We start from the raw sequence: 9,921 nt of genomic DNA on the forward strand, positions 1-9,921 counted from the left end.
ACAACGCAGGAGTGGATTCGTGACATGTCTGAATGTCCTTGAGTGGCCCAGCCAGAGACCGGACTTGAACCTGATTGAACATCTCTGGAGAGACCTGAAAATTTGTGCAGCAACGCTTCCCATCCAACCTGACAGCGCTTGAGAGGATCTGCAGAGAAGAATGGGAGAAACTCCCCAATACAGGTGTGCCAAGCTTTTAGCGTCATATCTAAGAAAACTTGACTGTAATTGCTGCCAAAGGTGCTTTGTGAAAGTACTTTGTAAATGGTCTGAATACTTGTGTAAATGTTTCTAAAATTCAGTTTTGCTTTGTCATTGTGGGGTAATTTGTGTAGAATGATGATAAAAACTGTAACCTAACAGAATGTTGAAAAAGTCAAGGGGTCTGAATACTTTCCGAAGGCAGAGTACATTATATGTGGTGAAAACCAAACACTGCATTCTACAGTAAGAACCTCATACCAACAGTCAAGCATGGTGGTGGTATGGTGGTGGTGTGATTGTTTAGGGATGCTTTGCTGCCTTAGGACCGAGACGACTAGCCTTAATAGAAGGAACCATGAATTCTGCTCTGTATCATTATGCTGGAGAATGTCAGGCCATCTGTCTGTGAGCTGAAACTGAAGCGCAGCTGGGTCATGCAAGGAAGGCCATTCTCGAAACACACAATCAAATCTAAATGAAAATGGCTAAAAAGCAACAAATTTGAATATTGGAATGGCCGAGTACAAGTTCAGACCTTTTCCCAATTGAAATATTGTGCCAGTTCTTGAAATGAGCAGTTCATTCTTGAAAACCTTCAAATGTCACTAAGCTGCAGCAGCAAAATTCCTCTAAAGCGACGTGATAGACTGATTAACAACTACAGGAAGCGTTTTGTTGGAGTCATTCCAGATGAAGGAGGGGCACAACCAGTTATTGAGTGTAAGGGGTCAATTACATTTTTACACAGGGGCGTTGGGTGTTGCATAACTTTATTTATGAAATAAATGAATTAAGTATGTAATTGTTGTGTTATTTTTCCATCGGGTTCCCTTGATCTAATATTAGGTTTTGGTTGAAGATCTGATAACATTCAATATCAAAAATATGCATGGCACTGTACAGACAATCCTGGACAGTGAAAGCTTTGGGATGGCGCTATCCCTTGCATTCACCTGTCTAATCACGTTAGGATCATTGTGTATTATTACTATTCAGAGGGAGGTAAGAAAGGTATGCCGCTCTAAAGCACTCAAACCTAATATTCGAACTGGGCTGCCTGTGTAAACGCAAACATAGTGGCAGGTAATAGATTATTTACTCCAGATGTCACCGTTGATTTTGTGAGAACGTATATTCTGATGGAGAGTAACGTTGTTCCAATTGGTAGAAAGGTGCAGCCAATTGCAAATACTTCCTATATATACCTAGGAGAGACATCAGCTGTCATACCGTTTCAGCATTCGGCGAGGCATTGTATGAAACCATGACTTGGCAAAGGAGCGCACTGCTTTTTTTCCCGGTTTGGCTTTGCTTTGCATTGCTTGCAGCGGGATGGGAGCGCGTTTCCGAAGAGGCAACCTTTGCCCACCACGACCTTGACACAGAGGAGAATTATACCAAAGACAAGGCTGTAGTGCAACTTGGAGACCCCGACAATGTCGATCTTAACGCCGACCGTGGATTCCAGGAGCAATTCGAGGAGGTATCAGATGCAAAACAGTGGGTATCCGTTACCGAAGCTGCCCCAGTCAGTTTAGCGGTTCTGTGCGGTGAGGATGAGTTTAAAGTAACACTGCCAGCTGGTCCAATGAGTGAAGTCAAGATTTTGGGTAAGTTATTTATACGTTTGAAGATCATCAAATGCAATTTGGCTACTTTGCTCACTTTTTAAATTTCCCTACAGGACCCAACAGTATGCTCTCTGTTCTTGACGCCCCGGAATCCTGTGGATACTCCTTAAATCGAGGACAATATCAGAACGCCTTAACTGTCCGCTTTTCAGGCTGCCTCATTAGTCGTCAGGTAGGTTTTTGCCTTTCCAGTTTTAAATGATACATTTAATGGTGTAAATGTGTCATTGGAATGATTGTCCATTTCTTGCCACTGACTCTGCAGGCTGGGCGGTACACCTTGATGGTGTTGTATGTCAATGAAGCTGGCATAATGGATGTTTCTACAGTGTCCTGTGCGGCTAGCCCCAAATCCTCGTTGTCCTCGACCGTCCACCTGCCCCTCTCTAATGGTCTTCGCAATGCCCATGGTGGGCCTCCTTCAAAGTGTCTTAATCCCACCCTTCGCAATCCCAGCGCTCAAAATACCACCAAATATCCTGGTGAGTCTCATGAAACGTTTATTCTATTTCTTTGGATAAGCATCAATATTTGCTGTTATTGTGGTCTGAGGCAGTCGGTAAAGGAGCATTTTGTGAAATGTTTAACAATGCTTCTAAGAACGTTCTAAAGATGAACTTGGTCTTGATATGCTTTTTGGAGACCTGGTCATTTTGACCATTTCAGAGGTACCATTGAAACTGGTATCTACTCCAGTGCTCAGATGGACTTCTATCCACTGGTCATTGAGTTTACAGCTATTAGTGAACAAACATAAATGCACCGACTTTACTGAGTTACAGTTCATATGGTGATCAGTCAATTGAAATTGATATACTTTAGGTCCTAGTCTATGGATTGCACGTGACTGGGCAGGGGCACAGCCAATGGGAGGGTATAGGCCCACTGGTTGGGCCTGGCTCTCCAGTGACTCTAAGGAAGGTTTTTCCCCACCAGGGCTTTATTACAAATACTCCTTACTTTCATCAGCTATCTGGGTGGCTGGTCTCATACGGTCCCACAGGTAAAGAAGACGGATGTGGAGGTCCTGGGCTGGCATGGTTAAACCTGGTCTGCGGTTGTGATGCTGGTTTGCACACTGCCTAATTCTTTTAAAATGGAGGTGGCTTATGATAGAGTAATGAACATTTCTGCAGTCAGCATGCCAATTGCATGCTCCCTGAACTTGAGACATCTGTGGCATTGTGTTGTGACAGAGCTGCAAATTGTATTGTACCCAGTACAAGGTGCACCTGTGTATTGATCATGCTATTTAATGAATCAAATGTATTTATATAGCCCTTTGTACATCATCTGAAAGTGCTGTACAGAAACCCAGCCTAAAACCCCAAGCAGCAAGCAATGCAGGTGTAGCAGCACAGTGGTTAGGAAAAACTCCCTAGACAGGCCAAAACCTAGAGGAACCAGGCTATGTGGGGTGGCTAGTCCTCTTCTGGCTGTGCCGGGTGGAGATTATAACAGAACATGGCCAAGATGTTCATAAATGACCAGCATGGTCAAATAATAATCACAGGCAGAACAGTTGCAACTGGAGCAGCAGCACGGCAAGGTGGACTGGGGACCGCAAGGAGTCATGTCAGGACTACCTGAGGCATGGTCCTAGGACTCAGGTCCTGAGAAAGAGAGCATACTTACATTCACACAGGACACCGGATAGGACAGGAGAAGTACTCCAGATATAGCAAACTGACCCTAGCCCCCGACACACACTACTGCAGCATAAATACTGGAGGCTGAGACCGGAGGGGTCAGGAGACGCTGGTCCCATCCGATGACACCCCGGACAGGGCCAAACTGGAAGGATATAACCCTAGCCACTTTGCCAAAGCACAGTTCCCACACCACGAGGGATATCTTCAACCACCAACTTACCATCCTGAGACAAGGCCGAGTATAGGCCACAAAGATCTCTGCCACGGCACAACCCAATAAGCTTCTTGCTGTGCCTCAGGTGGATGAAATATCTTGGCAAAGGATAAATAATGACTAACAGGGATGTAAACACAATTGTGCACAGAAGTAGCTTTCTTCACAAATGGAACAATTGTGTGTGTGCTTTCAGCTCATGAAACATGGGACTGACACTACATGTAACTTTTTTTCTGAAGTATAATTCATTGGCTACTGATCCTCACTTCCAATGTTTTTGTATTTCAGGCTGCAGTATTCCCCAGAACCAGCACTTGGCTTGTGGTTTCACTGGAATCTCGTCTTCCAAGTGTTTGGTGATGGGTTGCTGTGTGGATTCGGCAACTTCCGCCTGCTTCTACCCAATGGATGGTAAATACTCTTTCACGGGGCAAGATGATGTTTGGCTTTGAATAGTGAGGACTGATGTGTACCGCTCTCCCTCCCCAGAGTGCACTGCAGACCATCAGTTTATCTTTGCCGTTCACCATAACCTCACTACTTTCCCTGTGACTCCCACCAAACCTGTGGTAGCTGGGAAGTCTAGCTGTGGCCCAGTCATTGTCACTGATAAGTTTGTGGTCTTCAAGTTCTCAGTCACTGAATGTGGAACTCGCTCATATGTAAGTGGACAAGAATATTACGGCTTCTGGAATCCTCCTGGTTCTTGTTGATCCACACAATTACTTTATTGTTTTGATCTTAATTAGGAAATTGGCAATACCGTGATCTACACAGCAGAGGTACAGACGGCCGTTCGAACCCTTAACCTGAAGTATGGCATAATATCCAGAGACAACCCCGCAGGTAATTCAGATGTCACATTTTGTTTGTTGCAAAATGTAACATTGCTTATTGGACAGGTTCTTCAGTTTGGTGTTTAATGAACATCTCAATGTCTACACCTTGTAGATTTCTGTCTTTGCTATATGCCTCTGTCCTAGTGTTCCTATATATTGAGCTGATTCACCAGTTAATTAGCTCTCAGTGTATAACTTCAAACATTGCTGTTGCAAATGCCACGAATACTTGGCACTTTCAGAATGTAATTTTAATCTCACTAATTGAGGAATCATTAAATGCACCTGCTGAGATTGACTAGTACCCCCCTATGTTCATCTCCAGAGTCATGGTTGAGTGCCGCTACCTAAAATGCTGGGTACCGTGCCGTCAGTGGCGAGTGTGGGCTACATGGTGAAAAGCCCCAGTGTAACATTCCCTTCAAAGGTGACATCCAAGGGACTGTTTGGTGTCGAACTCAGGATTGCTGAAGGTATCTGGCTGACATGTAAACACGCAATGGCCGGAACATAATGTTTACTGTCCCATTGTTGCGGATACTTTACATTGCTGACAAGCCCAATGCTTAAATTGCTCTTTTACCTCCCCCACCAGACAAAACCTATACCAAGTACCTCAAACGGCACCATCAGCCCCTGCGTCTCTTCCTGGGTAAACTTGTGTATCTAGAAGTTCGTCTGACTTCTCCAAATCCAGAGGCGACACTTTTGGTCAACTACTGTCTGGCTTATCCCCGCTCTGCCAAGAATGTTCTGGTGCTCATTCACGAAGGGTAAGCACTGCAATGACTTGGTGTGACTGATTTGCCTAACGTACTGTAGATGACATATTGGTGGGCCACCTTGTTCTTGAACAGCCATTGGCTTTTATTAGAGGCTGAGATGGATGGACTCCAATGTTCTCTTAATTTTGGCAATGAGTCCCTTTATGTACTTACCCAGAGTCAGGTCAATTTGTGGCTCTGTTTGTCTGTATGCAGTTGAAGGAATTTTCTAACCAGCTTTGGCACAATGAAGACTAGGTATCTGCTAGCTTTGGCTAATGACACTACCAATCACTTCCTTCATATTGGCCATAGGGGCAGACAAATGGTATTTAAGTTCATCTCTATCAAAAGTAGATAAAGTGTCTCATTGCCAAAATCCTAAAGGATCCCTTTTTGTTTTAACTTTGCCCTTTCCGTAGCCAAAACATGACAGCCATTTTGTGACTCAACTCCTTATACCAAGGATATTCAACTCTTACCCTATGAGTTCCAGAGCCTTCTAGTTTGAGGGCCTTGCGCTGCCAAGAGGAAGTTGTCTTTGAGTTCTCTATCAATTTCTCACTTCTAGGTGTGCCAACCCTCAGGACCCCAATGTCTCCATCCTTAAATTCAGCAACCTGCCCCAGAACCGCCACCAGCGTCGCTTCATGGTCCAAGCATTCCAGTTCATGGATCAACAGACCAACAAGTATCTGGATGAGGAGGTGAGGAAGCAGAATATGGACTGGGATTCACACCTTGATTGTTGAATGAGGCTTTCAAAAAGCTCGTTCTATTGTGTGCAACTTTTATATTTTTGAGCTGCACAAAGTCAAACATGTTTAGTTGGTATTGAATCTCACTTCATTCCTCCTCAACAGATCTACTTCATGTGCTCTACTGAAGTGTGTATGCCCACAGAAAAAACTTGTGAAGAGCGCTGTTTTGATGGAATTAGGAGGTGAGGAAGACTGGGGACTTGCATCTTGATTCCCTGGATTGGTTTATTGTCACATGGTGACTGATGTACCAGAAAAGTGAACTGTAGTTGGCCTTCATTTCTTTACATTTTGTCACATTAATTGTTTAGTTAGTATTTAATCTCACTTAATTTCTCCCCACCAGATCTACTACATGTGCTCTAAATAAAATAACTGAGAAGAGTGCTGCTTTAAATAAAAGGTGAGTCTTTCATATCTTTTTGTTCCCAGATTTGAAAGTAACTTGCTTAAATAGGAGCACTTCTATCTTTCACACCTATTTTGTTTTTCCAGGTCTGACAATCTACAGGGTGACAAATCTGATGCTTGAACATGCTAAAGAAATGTGGTAATTTGACTAATGCATATTAAATATTTTTTTTAAATCTTGCCTATTTAACTGAGTTGTATTTATTGTAATGAGACTTAGGTCTGCTTTTTAACCTATTTTGTGAAATTGTATACTGGTTTGCTCTGCAGCGTACCTGACTTGGGCCACGTAACTAATTACTGTAGCCTCTACACCTTTGTAATTGTCAGCTTTGGTAAAATTGTGCGTATGGCAGGTGTCTTCACAACATCAATTTTTGTGGTGACTTGGCTGTTTGGTGACAGACTCATGTGTGCATTTTGATGCAGCCTAGAGGGATTTGTCTGTTTTCAAGGACATTATACCAAGGCACTGTCAACAATGCTAATCATTCCCGGTCTGGGTTTTCTGTGCTAAGTGACTCTCTAGATACGGTTTCCTAAAAGCGGCTTAAGACTAAATTCACATTAACCATAGGATACTAATACATTTAGCCTTAAGATGTTTTGGGGAAACAAGGACCTGTGCAAGGCAGTGCCTCCCGTCAGCTCATGTTCATTTAACTTCAGTAGCTTTTGACAGCCCTTCCTGGATTGGTGTAGTCATTATACAAAGACCTTAGCAAACAGTTGTTTAGCAACACACCATTTACTCAATGTATAACATTAGCAAATAACCATCTATTGGACATTCAGGGGTGTATTCACTTGGAGGGGCTAAACTTACTGTCGAATTGACAATTCTGGTTCTAACTTTCAGGTTGAGTAAACATTAGTTTTGGGATGCTATTGTCTCAAGGAAGACACCCCTCCCCATTTACCCCTGGTGACATTGCGTCACACCTGCACACAAACAATACTTCATATGGACCAAGAAGCTCACGATGAGTCCCAAACCAGACCCTACTAAATTGCTGTTGTCATGTGTTGCTGACAATTCCGAAGTTGACTTTCAGTTGCGCGGTGATCACTAAACGATGAACTTGGGAATACACTGACTTCAGTGATGCAATTTAACTTGTTTATAGCTTGGAAAACATCTCAAATTGGGAGAATTTGTGTGAAGTCTCAGACACGCATGTGTTGTCATTATGCACACCTTTCAATTATTTTGTATGAATATTGTCAAACTCTAAACATATTGGGATGAGTGTTGGGATAGTGCTTTGCTTGAGCCTGCAGCCTTGCTTGTTAATTGTGTCTAATTAGCCCCCTACATAAGTAATAACTTACACTCCCTCAGCATTGGGACATTTGTGCATATGGCAGAGGTGCTTGTGAACCTGCAAATGGGGTGATTTAGGTTACCTCGGTCACAAACCCTGCCCGTTTCTTCAAGCAACTTGATTTAACCACACTGCTAGCCTTAAATGAAGACTAAAGCACATTTTTATGAAATAGCCCATTTTGCCTGTGGAAATTGATTTTGTGTTTCAGCTTCGCATTTCCAAATCGTATCGACAGCTAAAGATGCCAGGGTGGCGTTTTTGAATTTTAATCAGTTTACAATCTAGTCTTTCCTCTCGTAACTATAACCCCTTAACTACCAACATATTTTAAATGTATACTACCATTCAGAAGTTTGGTCACTTAATTGTCCACGTTTTTAAAGCAACGCACTTGTCCGTTGAAATACAATGTAGACGTTGTAAATGACTGTTGCTGGAAACGGCTTTTTTAAATTTATAGAAGAATATCTAGAGGCACGTTAGCGTTTTTTATGCTAAACTTGGATCAGCTGCTTGATCATTAAACCCTTTCAGTTGTGCTAACAATTGCAAACTGTTCTGATTTAAAGATGCACTATAATTGCCTTTAGACTAGTTGAGCGTCAGCATTTGTGGGTTTGATTGAGCCTGTAATGTCGACCTTTCTTCTGAAACTCGTCAGTCTTCGTGTTCTGAGAAATGAAGGCTACTGCCTTAAAACAAGAGACTGTGTTTGTATGGGGCTTCAAACTCAATGTTTTAAATTTGCAAACTATGTGACATGTATTAATGCCAAAAACCGAAGCCTCGCATATCCTCAACTGGCAGCTTCATTAAATAGTACCTGCAAAACACCGGTCTGAACGTCGGTGGAGAGGTGACTGCGGGATGCTGGCCTTTTAGTCAGAGATGGCTCTCTTTGCAACTATCTAACTGGCCAATAAAGATTAAGATGGGCAAAAGACACACTGCCTTGAAGGCCAGCACCCCGGAGTCGCCTCACTGTTGGCGTTCAGACTTTTGCAGGTAATATTGAATGAAGCTGCCAGTTGACTTGAGGTGTCTCTCTCAAACTAGACACACTAATGTACTTGTTGACCGGGGCCTCCCACTCTTTCTATTCTGGTTAGACAGTTTGCTGTTCTATGAAGGGAGTAGTACACAGCGTTGTAGGAGCTCTTCAGTTTCTTGGCAATTTCTCAGAACAAGAATAGACTGACGAGTTTCAGAAAAGCTCTTTGTCTCTGGACATTTTGAGGCTGTAATCGAACCCACAAATGCTGATGCTCCAGATCCTCAAAGAAGGCCAGTTTTATTGTTAAAAGAAGCATGTTTGTTTAATGCATGTCTACTAGGGTTGTTAGCCCACCTGTCTATTTGGCTGGGTTTTTTTCTCCCTCTTCTCTCCCAAAAGCAACACTGGCCTAATAAGAGATGGTTACCTGTAAAGTAGTGAGTGACCATTTTAGAAAATCATCAGACAGTCTTTGGTTGCATGCTATTTTATGGCAATCATATTGCTGCAAAGCCTATAACTGATGCTTCGTGGTCTTACGCTGCCATCTATTGGAAATATTTAGCAAATAAGTTAATTCACATAAAGACAGTGAAGCAGCTGAGGAACTGATTTTCTTATTAATTCCTGAGATCAGTCTCAAACCTGCCCCACCTATCCCAGCCAATTGCTGGACTTTCACATAGGTTACTTGGTCACACCCAGTTTAAACCACATTTAAAAAATGTAAATGAAGCTTGTTTATCAGGTGTTCTGCCTTGCAATAATACATATAAAATAACTAAACATGGTAACCTATGCAATTATTTTTGATTAACCCCCCCATCATCAAAATGCTGTTGTAGTAAATACCATTATAGTAATATTACAACAGGTGTTCTAGGCTACCCTACCCACGAATTAGCGTTTGACCCACATCAAATTAACCAGCAGCTATTTACAAACATCAAATTGTCCAAAAAACAAACATCTCCTGGCAGTTTAAATCGGCAACATCTTGCAAAAGTACAGGGACATGCGTCTTGTTTAGGTTTACACCTTTTCTGAAAGTAAATATGGTTAACCTTGACCAGAAAATGTTAATGGCCATGAACCAGCCATCATTAGCACTATTGGTCAT

General features: G+C 42.5%; 1 pseudogene; it reads left to right on the forward strand.

Moving 5' to 3' along the window:
• The first annotated feature begins 1,411 nt into the window (after nucleotides 1-1,411).
• Nucleotides 1,412-6,660, forward strand: LOC124044368 (annotated as a pseudogene).
• The last annotated feature ends 3,261 nt before the right edge of the window (nucleotides 6,661-9,921 follow it).

This window comes from Oncorhynchus gorbuscha, linkage group LG09 (assembly GCF_021184085.1).
Source record: "Oncorhynchus gorbuscha isolate QuinsamMale2020 ecotype Even-year linkage group LG09, OgorEven_v1.0, whole genome shotgun sequence".
Lineage (NCBI taxonomy): Eukaryota > Metazoa > Chordata > Actinopteri > Salmoniformes > Salmonidae > Oncorhynchus > Oncorhynchus gorbuscha.